The 16,314-nt window shown below is 38.7% G+C and overlaps 1 long non-coding RNA gene across 1 annotated transcript in view; it reads left to right on the top strand.

Moving 5' to 3' along the window:
- LOC148225340 (uncharacterized) overlaps positions 1-5,586 on the top strand; it is a 64,286-nt gene extending 58,700 nt beyond the window's left edge. The window contains exon 7 of the long non-coding RNA XR_015805914.1: positions 4,951-5,586. This is a non-coding gene — a long non-coding RNA (uncharacterized LOC148225340). The remainder of the gene's footprint in view (positions 1-4,950) is intronic.
- The last annotated feature ends 10,728 nt before the right edge of the window (positions 5,587-16,314 follow it).

Here is a 16,314-nt window from a genome sequence, read left to right as displayed (position 1 = left end):
ATTGATTTGTGCACTCATTTCTCTGGATCATCGCCACCCATGTATTGAATTAATTATCTTTGCAAAGTAGCTATTTCTTAGAGGAAAATCTGAAAACTTCCTGGACTTTTCATATTGATGAAGAGCAAAGCTGACTTTTAGCCTCTTCTCTGAGATAATTTTCCTCTAAAATCTACTTTCTCAGATTCCAAGGCAAAACATTTACCTTGCCTAATTTTGTAGCATGTACCTTGCTAGTTCTAATGCTAGAAAAATGCTTCAGATTTTTATCATCTCAGTCCACTTAACTGCTAAAATACCACTTCATTAAATCCTCTGCTCTTTGAATAAGAACCATGGGAATCTGTGGCAATACCCATTCAATTTTGAAAGCCCTGTCTAAGAAGCAGTCTCGGAGATGCAACTGGGCTTTTCTCACATAAAATAATGACTGATATACAAGTCTAAAACATCAACAGTGTTTGTTATGATGTAATTATGATTGCCAAGCTCATCCAGCACCTTCTCTAGTGGAACATCATTCAATAGCTGTGGCCCAAATTAGTAAAATTCCTGACTTTCCTGACTACACAGTGTACCTGTACGTTTTCCAAATTAAATCATTGCAAACAGTAGAGCATTTTGGCCCTCGGTAGGCCTCTGGAAGGGGTTTTGCTTGGTTGAAGGAGAAGAGTAGAGGCTGAGGACAAAACCCCTTTTTGAAAAATCTCTTTTTATCAGCTTGCTGAAGAGCCAGTTTCAGAATAATGTGAAAGGCTTGCTTCAAAGCTGACCTTTCTGAGATGTCATGGATCATAGAGGAGCACAGATGCTTTGCAGTTTCAGCATGGGTTTACAGAAACTACTGGGACTTCTATAGGAAAGCAAAAGCCAAAAAAAAAATAGTAAAATGTAGTATATGTGTATATATGTATCACCTGGACATAGTGAGAATACCACCATGCTGGAGAGGCAGCAGAAGGAAGAAAACATACCTGTGAAAACCTCATATGGATACTGAAAAGACAAACACTCTTGTAATATGAGGCAATGCAACCCAGAGTATAATCATGCAAAAACAAGTTCCTGCAGTTCAGTAAAGTCTCTACACATCAGCTGGGAGACAGTAACTGGCTGTTCATGTGCCCACAGTCACTTCATAACCTTAGGCACCTAGAGAGATTTAAGCCAATATGTTGAGCATCACAACTGTAATAAACTAAAAATGTATTTATGATTTGTTATGAAGTGTTGAATGACAAGTGATGCATTCCTGATCAAGTGAACTCGATCACTTTCTGGTAGGTGACATGCCCATGTTGAAGAAGGCCAAAAAAAAAAACCCAAAAAAACCCTCTTACAATCTTTAGACCAAAATATTCGCATGGTCCTTCCAGAACATTTTTATCCTTTATGGAAGAACGTTTTCACAGATTGTTCATAACTGCACTGAAACCTGAGGGATTTATTAATATAGAAATTGAGTTAGGTACAAATAGCTTAGCATATATTTTGGATTCTTTCCTATTCTAGACAGTTTGGAACCTGATAGATTAAATTAACTGTGAGGAAAGACAGAAGAAACTATCTTAAATCACTATGGGAATTCAGTTACTAAAATGATGTATCAGCCTTATGAAAATGTGTATAATAATGGGAGCAACCTCTGAGATAGTTGCATGTATCTCTGGGGCTATGATTTGTTCACCATTTAACTTCTTCAAAATATTTGATTTGACCTTGGAGTTATTTCACCTTTGAAATACTTGTGCCAACAGTTCAAGTGAAAAATACCATTCCTTCAAAATTTATTTAAATTAAAGCATTTAGTTAAATGTGAAATATCATGTTAATACAATATTTCAAATAGGTTTTATGTCATGGTTGTTAACTGATAAAGAAATCAAAGAAACTTGGAACTATAGAAAGGAAATGTTTAAAAATATTTTAAAAATTAAATTGAAAAATCTTAAATATGATTTCCAGTTGGTAGAGAAAACAGTCCTTCCAGAGAACTGACAGCCTTTCTGAATACTAAAGTAAGCACTACAGGGAAGAGTGTCTCACAGAACAGATGTGTTGTACAAATTGGATTAAATCAGGTGCATGGGCAAACAGAATTCATACTGTAGACTACAAGGATAAGTAATAATAAATATCCTAGTTTTCTCTGAACAGTTTGAACAATGTGTAACATTTTGATATTGATAAGTAATAAGAGCTAGGTACATGTGTAATATACCTGCAGTGTACCAGTGTACACTGCTCCTTCATTGTCTGCAGATAAATTCAAACATTCAGTCTACATTTATACTATTTTCACTGTGTACATAACCTGTTTCTTGGATCAGATTGGACAGAATTTCTCATAACTATCCTTTTTATCATGTAGAGAGTCCTGACCAGGGCTAAAGAATCCTTTGAGCCTTTACAATAGAGAATCTCACAAATACATATGCTTGTATTTGAAACTATTTTAGAAAAGGACTGATGCAGCTTGCTGAAAGTGAAGGCATGGCAACGTTGCAGCTTTTGCCTGGTTCTGCACGTTCAAAAAGGCCATTTAAAATTCTTAAGTTTAAAGTAACATTTCTTGGTGCTGTGCTGGGAAGTAGCAGTGCTGAACTGTCCAGCAGGTTTTTGTGGGGCTGCCAGCATGGCCTCACGATGCAGCAGAGTTCTGGCTGAGAGCAAGTCCTTTGCAAAAGCATACCCTGACTCCTGTCCCCTTTGGACTGCAAGCTTTTTGCCCTGGTCCTAAGCCATCACAATTAATAAGTACAGCCAGCAGTACATATAACAGGAGTACGATTTGCAGCCTGCCAGACTTGATGTTTTACAGCCCAGTGACAAGCACAAGACATGTTTATAAGGGCATGGCATAGGCTCTGAGCACAGAAAACATCACTGGGTATCTTAGAAGACTGCATAACAAAGAAGAGGACAATTTGGGACCCAACTGTAAAACAAGGACCAAGGCAGAAAGCATCGTGGCAGAAAACACCCATGTTTCCCCACGGAAAGGATTAGCTGGCTTGGGCCAAGTGAGAGCTGTGTGGATAACCAGAAGATTAAATGCCTAAACAGGGAATGAATTAACTTGGCAAACAGATTTGAACAATTACACAAATCATCTTAATTTGGAACACTACCATTCCCAGGCTATGTAAGCTTGGGCTCCTGAGCATACCTTGATCAGGAGCGAGAGGGGAAGGCTCGTGGACCTGATATGATTCTTAACCAAGGTCAGTTCTGCTCAAGCCTCCATGGACACAGAAAATTACTCATGCTCAAGACTTAGGCCCTATGTAGACAGAAGGTTTTCAACTCATTTACAGCTGGCTTTTGATGCTGCAAGTGGCATTTTGGCATAATTATCAGTTGTCATTTAAGAAGGAGGAGCATTAGGTTTCTGGGCTTTCCTAGTTTGAAGAGGCTTGAACCACACTCTTTACAGTCCAGGAAACTAATTTCTTAATTTCAAGGATCTTGAAGTGCTCCCCGTCCACAGATATGTCTACAAGAGTCATGATATTAAAGAGAGACAGAAAAAAATTTAAAAATTGGAACATGACACAGGCAAAAAAAAAAAAAAAATTTAGAGAGAACTGTGAGTTGCACTTGTTAAGCTATTGTTATAAGACATCATACCTTTAAGTATAAAATCACTCATGAAAGAAAATTAAAAACACATATTAATAAGAGTAAAATGTTTGAGAAATCCAACACCTTATGGATTATCCTTACCTCAAGAATTGGATAAAGTTATGAAGATTTAAGAGGGCTTTCTTTTAATCCTAACCAAAGACAGGTGGGTTTTCATCATTGCATACTGATATTTCATCCCCCTCACATTCTTCATGCCCTATATTAGTATTTTTATCCATTCCTACATAAACAAAATATGCTTAATTAGATTATTGTAACCAGCCATGACAAACTTCATTGTCAGAAGTATTAAAAGATCATGTGACTTTTAAAATAAAAATAAATTATCTTTTTTTAACTTTTAATGAGCAAAGAAGTCAGATGAAATTCATTCACATGCTGCAAAAACCAATTGTGATAATAATTAGGATTTTAAGTTGCTTTATTTGCATGAATATATTTCCTCTCATCTGGAAGCATTTCAATGTACTGATTAATTTAGTATAAAAATCTAATCTGGAAGAGGCATGGAAGGAATTATAAAAATAAAGCTAACCTTCATGCCCTCATGTAACATTAATTACAGTTGAAACACTCCAGTTATGCCTATTAACAAGTAAAAGTTTTATCATTCAAAAATACTTGTGCATTGCAACATTTCGAACTCAATCATTATTTTCAGCATAGAAAATTTTAGATAAATCTTTCTATGTTGATATTAATGAAAAGCAGTTCTGTGCCCAAGGCAGGAATCACAAAGTTGGTACATTTTTCTCATATGAACTATTTAATCTCTTAAGCTTAGAATTCACTTGAGAAAACAGTTATGAGTATAGCAACTATCTTTGTTAATTCATGTATTTTGGATGAAATTAAACATATCAGTGTGTATATCTGTCAACCCAAACCCCTTCAGAACAGAAATGTTCTGCAAGTTTTCTGGTTAGAAACAACACTAGGGATATTAAAAAAAATGTAGCGAATGAATTCCTTTCTATTCTGCACACTTATGCAGCTTTCACTTTAGTCATTAAATGATAGTGTCTTGATCCATGAGTCTTCTTTCTTTCCTTCCTTCCTTCTGCTTTCTGCCTCCTGGGAGAGGGGTGTGGGTGAGGGACTGGGTGGGTGTCTGGCTAGTGGTCAGGGTTAATCCAACACAGCAGCCAGAGAGCCAGTGCAGCTCAGCACACTGGAAATGTGCACACTGAACTGTGGTCTGTATCCCAAATTTTTGCATAAACTTCTAGCTTTCCCTATTAAACTGTATTGCTGAGAGGGGTTTTTCTTGGCAGAACTAGAATTCTGTGCCTTCTTTTCCAGTTGTGCCTGGAGATGCTGCTTGCAGAGGAGCCATGAACAAAGAATATGGACACACACGAGGCTCCTCACTGACCTGTTCATGTGCCAGATGGCCCTATACTGTTCTTTCCCATAAAAAGGCACAAGAGTTGGGTATTAAGAAAGCCGATTTACAGCCTGCTACACCTGTGGCTATATACCAAATCAGCCAGTTGGCTCACTACAAGAAATACCTCAGGAGTGATCTACTATCGTGTGGACTTATGCCATAGCACTAAATATGCATTTTGGTTTGCAGACAACCATATTCTAGGCTGCACAAAAAAAAAAAAAAGCATAATCAGCAGAGGTGATCCCATGATTCCATCCCTCTGCTCTTGTGGGACACCACCTGGAGTCCTGTGTCCAGCTCTGGGGATCCCAACATAAGTACAGGGACATGTTGGATTGAGTCAAGAGGAGGGCCACAAAGATGCTCAGAGGCCTGAAGCACTAAGAACTCTCCTATGAGGACAGGCTGAGAGAGTTGGGGCTATTCAGCCTGGAAAAGAGAAGGCTCCAGGGAGATCTTATAGCAGCCTTGCAGTGCCTAAAGGGAGTCTAAAAAAAAGAGAATTTTTACAAGAGCGTGGAATGACAGGACAAGGGGAAACAGCTTTAAACAAAAAGAAAGTAAGTAAGTTTGGATTGGGTATTAAAAGAAATTCTTCACTCTGAGGGGGGTGAGGTACCAGAATATTTGCCCAGATAAGTTGTGGATGTCCCATTCCTGGGAGTGTTTAAGGCCAGGCAGAATGGGGCTCTGATCAACCTGTTCTAGTGGAAGGTTTCTCTTTCTGTGGCAGAGATGGTGGAATTGGATGATCTTTAAGGTGTCTTCCGACATAAACCACTCAATGATTCCATGATTTTATGACTATGACTCTGAAGGCAAAGTGCAAGCAAATCACAATGATTTAGTGATACACACAGTCTAATAGTATCTTCTGTTTGGAATATTTGCTTCTGTAAATTACTTAAAGACTTTATGTTATGGTATCTCTATTTCAATTAGTATATTGCTGATTAAATTTTAGTGCCAGCAGAAAAAGAGCTTTATGTTTGTTGTTCTCTTGGTAGCACTTCAGGTTAAAACATGCTATAAAAATTGTGCTGAGGTTTTCAGGCCAAAAAAGGAGACAGAAATAGCAAAAAAAGGAAAATCCTGCCAGTCTGAATTTAGCAACACTTCTTGATCAACTACTTTAATCATCATATACATTTTAATCCAGAGCTTTGAAAGCTATTCCAGATTCTACTATAGGAAGTGAAAATTGACAAGAACTTTTAATTCAGTTACTGATTTTCAAATATATAAGAAAATGTAAAATTGTCAAAAACAAAGAGTTAAGTTCCGTTACTTGTGTCTGCTGGTGACAAAATAGTCATTTCCATAATTATGTGAGAAAGTTAGACAGGGAGAACTTAATGTTGAAACAGTCAGAACAAGTTTCATATAACAATGGCTAGTAGGGTAGTGGGTGAAACAAGCTGCTGCAGGGGTGCACTGGAGCCAGTCTTCCAGGTGCCTCCAGCCAGGACAGTTTTCCTTTAGGTTCTTCACAAGTGCACTAAACTCTTTGTTCTCTGAAATCTTGTGCTGTTAGGATTTGGGTGCCTCGAGCAGTCACATGGGCAGGAAGGAGTCCATACACTTGCATCCTCTAACAGGGATCTGCTCCTTTTCAACACACAGGGTCAGCTGCATAATAATGTTACCAAATTAACAGTAGATTTTCATACATCAAATTGATACACAACAGGTCCTCAGAAACCAGTTAGAGATTGTTATTTAGACACAGTATTTGTTTTATTATGATGTCATAACTAATGCTTAGCAGAACATATCTGTTCTCTAGGATGAAGACTTGGTAGAAATAAAGTACTTGATGTATGGTTCACACATCCCCTGCCCCTTGGTTGTTCTGGAAAATTCTTATGCCATTTTGAGAGACAAAATATTTAAAAATTAAAATATAAGTAAGAAAAAATGTCTAAGTATCATAATAGGACATAAATACATAAATATTATATATGAATAGAAGAAAGCAGTGTAACTCTGTTGAGGAAGTTCTAGTCAAATCAAACCATACAAATACGAGTTATACACTTTTTTTGTTTATTTTTCAGAAGAAAATCCTTATTTTTCCTGTTTAAATGCCAAGACTAACTGTTTTTGGTAAAGCGAGTTTGAAGTTGAGGAACTGAGTGGGAATGGAGCCATGGTTCCTGCCCCAGGGCTGCAGCACCTGGCTGTGGCAGGAGGTGACACCTCTCCTGTCATCGCAGCACTCCTCCTTCTGGTGAGAAACCACTCCACCTAGCCACAGACTGCGCCAGGCTGGTGGTGCAGGAGCCAAATTTCGAGAAAAGACTGGGAATAGTTGCCTGATCAGGGAGCTTGAACCTGGGAAAAATCCAAAGGGTGTGGAGAAATGGGAATAAAATGTAAAGGAGCTGGGTAGAGATGAGAGGAGAGCCTTAAGTATGGGCCAGAGGATAACACCAAAGGTACAGAGAGGTGAAAGACTGAACAAGACTGAAGATCTCTAAGGAGTATAACTCGACTCTATCAAAACAGGTAAAGTCCACTGGTTGAACCTGCCTTTTCAGTGGTTAAGTCAAAAATTGAGGAAAACTCTTTTTTTCTTGCCAGTCACTCTTTTGGGACAATTAAAAGAGACCTCTGAAAATAATTTAAACTTCCAAATCTGTTATCACACGAGTTACTAAAGAGATATCACAGTTCTGATACTAGAAAAGAAATTTCGCAGTGAAGCTGTTTAAGTAGTGGAACAGCTTGCCAAGGGTGATGGTGAAATTTCCATCATTAAAGATGTCAAAGATGTCCTTGTTTGGACATGGCCATGAGCTTCCTGTTTTAGCTTCAACAGTGCACTTGCTTGAAGCAGAAGGCTTGATGGAAGACCAGCAGAGGTCTCTTCCAATTTATATCACTCTGTGAATGCAATATGCATTTTCTGGGGGAGCTTCTGGGGGAGTTTCTATTGGAAGAGAAGAAAATCTAAAACTTGCCTGCAGCACAATCAAGCAGACAAAAGTTTGCCTTAGACCTGGCGTTTCTTATCTTCACAGCCTTGGTTTGAGAGCTTCTAGTAAGAATTCTTTTAGACCCTTTTCAGATGCAGCCTTACACTTCAGCCACAGGGTCTCTGCTTTATTTAGGTGTTGGGCTGACTTGGGGCTGTGCAGCAGAAAAGGCAGAGTTGTCAAGAATGTGTTCTGGTTCCTTCTGGTAGCTACTCAAGTCAGTGAAGAAAGCTTTGTAGGAAGAAAAGAAGTTTTATTGGGGCCTGGAGAACTAGACCTTATCCATGCTAGTCTCACTGACCTCAACACATTGCTTACTCAGGGTAAACGTTTGACAAATTCTTTTCAATATGTACAGCTTCTCATCCAGAATCTATTTTGTGAAAGAGCTGGGCACAGGACAAAAAAGCAAATGCATCTAAGAATTTTTACACAAGCAGAGATTAAGTGAATTTAGAATCATTCAATATAGAAAAGAAATAATTGCATGAGACAGTATGACAAAGTCTATAAAGTCATGATACCCTAAAAAGGGTGAGTAGGGAATAATTCACTATTTTTGACAAGAACTATAGTAAACACCAAAATTACCAAGCTGCAGATTGGAAGCAAGCAAAAGACTTCTTCCACAAAAAATGTAATTAAACTGTAGAATTCTTTGCCTCACAATGCCATACTTCCCCAAAATATATATAATTCGTAAAAGTGATTAGACAAATCCAGACAATCTTATCCATTAGAGGTTATTACAATGAAAAAGGCAGATATAACCTCTGACTTGGGAACTCCCTCAAAGAAGTGATCTAGCATGAGAACATCCATTTTGCCTGTTGACTTTAGTGCACCCATGCTAAATTTTGTCATCTATTCACAGGGACTACACAGACAGTCTGGGCAGACAACAACTGGCCTGTGCCTAACAAGTAGCAGTGTTATCTGCTTTGCCCAGATGCAAAGATAGATCTGTGATTTAAGTGCCCCTTCACTTTACACAAAGGATATGACACGTTGCAAAACAGACTCACTGCATTGCTGTGAATCCAGTCATACTGAAGCCCAGGCCTTGGAATCCTGGAGCAGAGCCAGATATAACATTAAAACCAAAACAAAACAAAAAAAACAAAATAAAAAGGGAAATGTGTTATCAAAATAGAAGTACTAGATTTGGGAGATTGAATTTACCACTGCATCCAAAGCATTTCTTGCTCTTTCTTTTACTGAAGTTACAACTTGGCTTTAGCTTTTTTTTCTTTACAGTAGTATAACAGAAGGATAATGAAACGTGGTTTGTTTTCACATAACAAGTGGGTTTCCTAGTATTTGACAAACAGTATCATTCTGTACTAGCCCTGTTCTTATTCTCTTTCCCAAACTTTCAGTTCTGGCTGCTGATATATGTGAAACACATTTTTGTCTTCACACTTGGAACAGTAACTGTCAGTTTCACTGAGGGTTTTCCATTACCACTTCAGTCAAAAATTTACTAACATGCAAAGAAACAATTAAAATGCTTTCCCCTAACTTTTTCTCTTATATTTTGGGATGGGAGAAATACTGTTTTGCCTAAGCAACCACGGTTTTCCACATACACAAAAGCTTTTGCAAGTTCAATATATTAAAATTTAAAAATTCCCATATTTAGTATAAACGACTTGGTATTTTGATATCATGTTCAGTGCTCTTGCTGCTGCTTTGAGCCATTGCATTGCACTGTCTCCCCAGCTTGGCAGCAATATTCCTCCCGAAGCTCCTCAGGGAAAACTGAGCTGTAGGGATTAATGAAACCAGAATGTCTGGGACCTAACAGCTGTAGAAAGAATCTAGAGGGAGTCTGTGTCTCTTGTCTGAGGTATAAGGACTGCTTTTGAAATGGGGTGGGACTGTGGATAGATGACCAACATCCACCTTATTAAAAAGTAATGACAATTGAAAATTTATCAAAGGAACAAAAAAGGGCACCCAGGAGGTGCCCATTTACATTTTTGGGCTTACACATCTTCTTGTGAGTCTAGCCCTAGGTGACAAAAGGGCTCATTTCTGACACTGGCTATTCAAAAGGTCACAGAGGTAACACATTAGAGAGACATGTACCCCTACAAAGGGGTAGCTGAGATCTATAGCAAACCAAGCATGGTATTAAGCACATCAATGGTATCCCATTGTGCTGTTGACTGCAGTGCTGCTTGTCCTGCTTTGCTCCCTGGAAATCTCCTCTAAATGCCAAAGCATCCAAAGAATCTGCTGGATGTTCCCAGCTCACTTATTTCATAGGACCACAGGCCAGCAGACAGCCCTATCTAAAGCTGTGTAGGTTTTTCTTCTGTTCACTGGAGCAAAGGTGACATATTCTGAAGCTTTGCAGACAGTTGTTACACATGCAGAGTTCAGAAAAGCCAGAACCTGGTGATATTGGTGGTCTCATGCAAGGCAGACAAGGCTATGGTAGACTCAAGAATGGTGCCTCATTCTGGCATGGATGTGAACCCAGGTGTTACTGTACAGTGTATTCTCTGAAGAGTGTTTCTCGTGCTAGCTCCTGGGATACAGAGAATGCATCCTCAGACACCTGAAGGAATTGGCTGATGTAGTTTCCAAACCACTTCCCATGATATTCAAAAAGTGATCATAGTGGAAGTGGTCAGAGGAAGTCCAAAAAACATCCAAAAAAAAAAAAAAAAAAAAAAAAGGAAACATTTTTAAGAAGGGAAGAAAGGAGGACCCTGGGAACTACTGAACTGACAGCCTCACCTCTGAGCCCAGGAAGATCATGGAACAGATCCTCCTTGAAGCTCTGCTAAGGCACATGGAGGAGAGTGGGAGTGGTTTGAGACAGCACGATTTCACTAAGGAAAAATTCTGTCTGAGCTAACTCGTGGCTTTTTATGAGGGAGTGATTGCATCAGTGAACAAGAGAAGTCTTACAGAAGTCACTTTTCTGGTCTTCTGTAAAAACCCTGATGTGGTCCCCCACAAAATCCTTGTCTCTAGATTGGAGAGTAACATTCAGAGGGTAGTGGTCAATGGCTCAGAGTCCCAATGGGCATCACTGACAAGGGATGTCCCTCGAGGGGTCATACTGGCACCAGTGTTATTTAATATCTTCATTAATGATGTAGACAAAAGGATTGAGTGCACCCTCAGCAAATTTGCAGATGGCACCAAGCTGAGTGCTGCAGTTGCCACACCTGAAGGATGGGCTGCCATCCAGAGGGACCTGGACAAGATTGAGAAGTGGGTGCCTGGGAATCTCATGAGGTTTAACAAGAACAAGTGTAAGGTGCTGCTCCAGGATCAGGGTAACCCCTGGTATTAGGCCGGGGGTTGAACAGATCAGAGCAGCCCTGCCCAGAAGGACTTGGCAGTGCTGGTGGATGAGACATGAGCTGGCAAAGTGTGTTTGCAGTCCAGAAAGCCAAATGTGTCCTGGGGTGCATCTAAAGCCATCAGGGCAGGGAGGAGGATCTGCCCCTCTGCTCTGCTCTGGTGAGACCCCACCTGCAGTGCTGCATTCAGCTCTGGGGTCCCAGCACAAGAACCTGTTGAAGCAAATCCAGAGGAGGCCACCAAGATAAATTAAGGGATGACGCACCTCTCCCATGAGGAAAAGTTGAGAGAATTAAGATTGCTCAGTCTGGAAAAGAGAAGGCTTTGAGGTGACTTAATTATGGCTTTCTAGTACCTAAAGGGAACTTAGAGGAAAGATGGGGCAAGACTACTTATGGGGGTATGTAGTTATGTAGTGACAGGAGAAGGAAGAAAGGGCTGAAAGAGAGTAGGTTTAGATGAGATATTTGGAAAATTTCTTTGCTATGAGGGTGGTGAGGCACTGGAACAGGTTGCCCAGAGAAGCTTTGTATGCCCTATCCCTGAGAGTGTTCAAGGCCAGGCTGGGTAGAGCAGTGGGGGTGGAACTAGGTGATCATCAAGGTCCCCTTCCAAACCAAACCATTCTATAATTCTATGACATATTGCCTTTGGTCTATTTGATTAAGCTGTAATTAAGACAGACGGTAAACAAAAAAAATTATGTTAAGATCAGGAATGAGACAAACAACCTCAATGTTAAAATCATTTGAAAACAGATACTCTTTTCGGTAGACTGTAGCCTAGGCAGCAAACTGTTGATTGTAACACATTTTCTATTATTCTGTGAATTATTTGAATCTACAAGAGAGTGAAATATGATCCTCTAGTTTGTGAGCAGAAGCTCTCAGAAGGAAAACAACTTGGATTCCAATTTCTTATTCAAAGAATACTTGCTGTAAAATACTTCAACTTTTGCTAGGGCAGCTATTTGAAACCAGGTGAGCAATCTAAACAAGTAGAGCAATTTCTATTCTCTGTAGATTGACAGTAAGTTTGTTAAAGTGTACGTCAGTGTGGTCCTTCCTTAAAACTACTGTTTTCCCCTTGACATGATAGATGTGCCAATGCTGTTCTTCCTCAAGGAAGGCTGATGATTAGGAAAGGCTGGAAATCCTGATTTCAGTGTACCATTGAAAAGTGACTCTGCACTTCCAGAGCAGGTTCTGTGAGAGCCAACCCTTAGATTATACCAGTTCCTGATGCCTACCAGGTGGCACAGAAGAAAATATACTCAGGAAGAGCCCTGATTCCTACTTTTGCTTCCTCCAACTTAAATGAGTCCTTTGGACCATTATGAGTTAGACTCAAATGATAAGTAAATCTGACTGTCAAAATATCGTAGAGAGTTAGGATGAAGCTAATGAAGAAGTTTGGGTATCTCAGCAGCTCAGCCTATTGTCCTGTAGATAGCAGGACCTTCTGAAGAGTTTGTCAGAACTGGGCTATAACTGCTTATGGCAGACATTTCCAGAGCCTAATTTCCCATTAACCAGAGAAAAAAGGCAATGAAAAGAACCATTAGAGAAGAACAAAAAAATAACCACTGCCTCAGGCACAGAAAAACTGTGTGGCTCTGAGACATAACTCTGTCTCTGAAGCTCCAGAGCTGTCAGAAAATAAGCTAAATTAGAGCTTTTGTAGTGCAAGAAAATAAAATTACGTGCCATTTTGAAAGATTTTTTTAAAAAGGATAAGCTGCCTTTCATCATTATTTTCTCTGTCTAAACCAACATAAGCCATGTGTAGAGTCCCAAATATTGGCTAAGTACTTAGGTGTACTAAAGTTAATATTATGGACCAAATGTTTCACTTAATGAAATTATAACACCTGATGGAAGTTCTCAGATCAATAAAATGTTATTGTGTTTCAAAGATACAAGACAAAAAGAAATTCTCTAAGAAACATTTTGCTTTGGTAAAAATATATTGAGACACTCTGCTCCCAGTGCAGAAATAAATACATAAAGACAAACAGACAGACATATTTTATTTCATGGGCACTAATTACTTTTAGATGATTTTGTAATTCTATAGAATATTTTTCTGAGTACCAATTTATATGCAAATATATGCGGTATGCAAACATAATCTAAAACGCAAGAGCAGTCTCTTTTGCCTGGTGATTAAAAGTAAAGCAGAAGTTAATAGACATGAATATACAGCCTGCTCTGCCACATATCTTTAAAATAGATTCTTTCTAAAGAGATCTGGGATAGGATACAAAACTTGTTGAAGTCTACATTGTCTGCAATTTTAAAGTGAGCAACCCACATCATAATAGAGCTAGTAAAACTGTTACATGTTTTACATTAAGCAAGCTGTTTTGTGCCAAACTTTTCAGTTAAAGAAACTAAGGAACTGCTGACCTTTTAAAAAGACGTTTTGGTTACTGTTGCTGACTTCTCAGACTAATTGTGCACTTACCTTATTGAAATCTAAGGTAACTAACAAATATATTCAAAAGAGTATACTGAAACAAACAACAACCCCCCCCCCCCCAAACCACCAACAAAAACCTCCCAACAGAACAGCAAACATCTTGTGTCGTTGTTGGGAAAATTATCTACATATATAAATGGATATCTATTCAAAGCAGTACAAATATATCACATTAGTATGCATTACTTGTTTAATGCAATTTGTAGATAAAATGGACACTGTAGTGACCAAGCCAACACTTCCTTAAGGGCTTTTGAGTGTTCTCCAAAAATAAATTAACTAACACTGAAGAATAAAGACATCAAAGTGAGGTTTTTTTTCTCAGTACAGAATCGATATTTAAGGTTTTTCTCTCCTTTAATCAAGAGGATTCTGGTTTTATTACCCTTCACTTTCAGCTCTGTGACAAAAAAAAAGAGAGTAAATTTCACATAAAACACAACAGAAAGACAATCATTGCTATCTTAGAAAATGTTTGTTGTAGTAGAGGTTGACACCAGCAAATTGTTTCAGTGCTTGTGTCTTAGTTACCAGCAGTGCCCATGGCTTATGTTTGTAACCAGACGCTCAGTTCAGGGTACAGAGTCTGACGGATTTTTTTTATAATCAGTAAGAAAATGTGATAGCAGAGAATCATTTTCTTTTGGGATAATAAAAAAGGATGTGGGTCCGCCTGTAAGAATACCTCACTATGAACATGAAATCACAGAATAACTACTGGACTGTAAGCAAATGTATACAAATGCTTTTCTTCAAAACTGTCTATTCTTCTCACTTGGATCCCTGCTTGAAACACAGATGACTTCTTACCCCATCTGATCTAGTTTTCACAGGATGAACAATCTTGTGTTTAGTGAAAGTCCTTGGAGCCAAAATGCTATAGTGAATACACAGAATCATAGAGATGGGGAACCTTTTCCTTCCATCTGCTTGGAATTTTCCTTCTTCCAGCCTGAGTATTGTCTTCACTCCTTTCTTTGTGTCCCTTTGGGCAGAATAACACAACAATTGGATTCCCTGAGCCTCTCTTTAAGCTAAACGGTCAAATTCCCAGCTTTTCACTTTGTATCATGTACTCCAGCCCCTCAGCCATCTCATTCTGGCCCCCTGCTAGATTAATTGCAGTTCTGTGGTGCTGCAAAGTCTATTGCAGCCATTGCCTTTTGATTTATTCGTGCCTCTTCCACTCTCCAGCTGTGCAACTCTGAGAAGACCAAACCACAATAATTTTTCTTTTTCTCTTGCCACTTTGTTAACTATGTCCTTTTGGGATGTGAATGCTTACCACTTGTATGTACCAAGTGTTCCAAATATATCAGGATTCTGTTCTCTGTTGGCTTCTGGGCATTGCTACAATAGAAAAAGCAATAATACTTATCCACAGTAAGCACAAAGGGGGAAAATATTGCAATAGGACAAAAAGAGGATGACTTAACCATAAATAAAAGCTGAAGTATGAAGTGGGGAATGATGATATTTTATTGAGCCCAGATGATTATTTCACAGAGCAAAAGCAGAAGCCCATAGAAGTTGGAAAACTCACTCATTTTTGCGTCACTGCCTGAAGCAGCCATCATCATACCTTCCACAGTCACTGGACAAAGATGTACCTTCCTTTCTGGACAAAGATGTAGATCTTGGGAATCACATCTCCCAGTTCCTTTACCCTGGAGTGCTCTCTACAGGATGGGTTTCACCAGAGTGTCTCTCTCATTTTATGCCACCTGATCTTACCTGAAATGCTTGGTGTTGTGTTGTCATAAGTATAATGGCTGAAGACAAAATCAGGCTGTAGATGTGAAATGTCTTTCAGAAGGTTCCTGGGATGCCAGAATTTTTATTATCTCATTGTGAAAAATAGGGCCTCTCCTTTTTTTCAGTTAACTCACTGAATGCAGAGTAAACCCAATGTTTCTCAAGTCCAGGCAGGATATCTGGGTAGTTATTCATGTTGTTATGCAAGTGAGATTGATAATCTCATTCATGTGAACAGATGGTCAGCTGAGGAATATACTATGCCATTAAGTGGAGGTTGATGTTGCTCACTATATTGTTCAAGGTGAACAAACTTTTATCACTAAATGTAACTTTACCTACCTTACTAGTAATTTAGAATTTTTATAAGCATATCTATTTCAAATTTCTGGGTGAAGCAAGCAGAAATTGTGTGCAATTCAAAGCACAATGAATGAAACTATTGTTAGGTGTTACCAAATTTTTCTCCCAAAATGTTCTTTTTCATCAAGTGTTAAAAGAAAATTTTCTCATTTCCATTTTCTAAATGAAGTTTTGGAAGCATACTCTGTTGTTTATTTCCCAGTGTTTCAGAGTTAAAAATGGGAAAAAAAAGTTGAAGAATCATTAATGAAAATTCACAGGAATAGGCCATTAAAATTACTGCTGGTAGAAAAAGGTTCTTTTGCTTCCATTTTTTCCCCTCTATTTCATAAATAAATGGCTTGGACAAGCTCAATGACTAATGTCACAGAA

Source organism: Sturnus vulgaris, chromosome 1 (genome assembly GCF_052056855.1).
Source record: "Sturnus vulgaris isolate bStuVul1 chromosome 1, bStuVul1.hap1, whole genome shotgun sequence".
NCBI lineage: Eukaryota > Metazoa > Chordata > Aves > Passeriformes > Sturnidae > Sturnus > Sturnus vulgaris.
The sequence above is the reverse complement of the archived record's forward strand: the minus strand, read 5'-3'. Positions and strand labels throughout refer to the sequence as shown.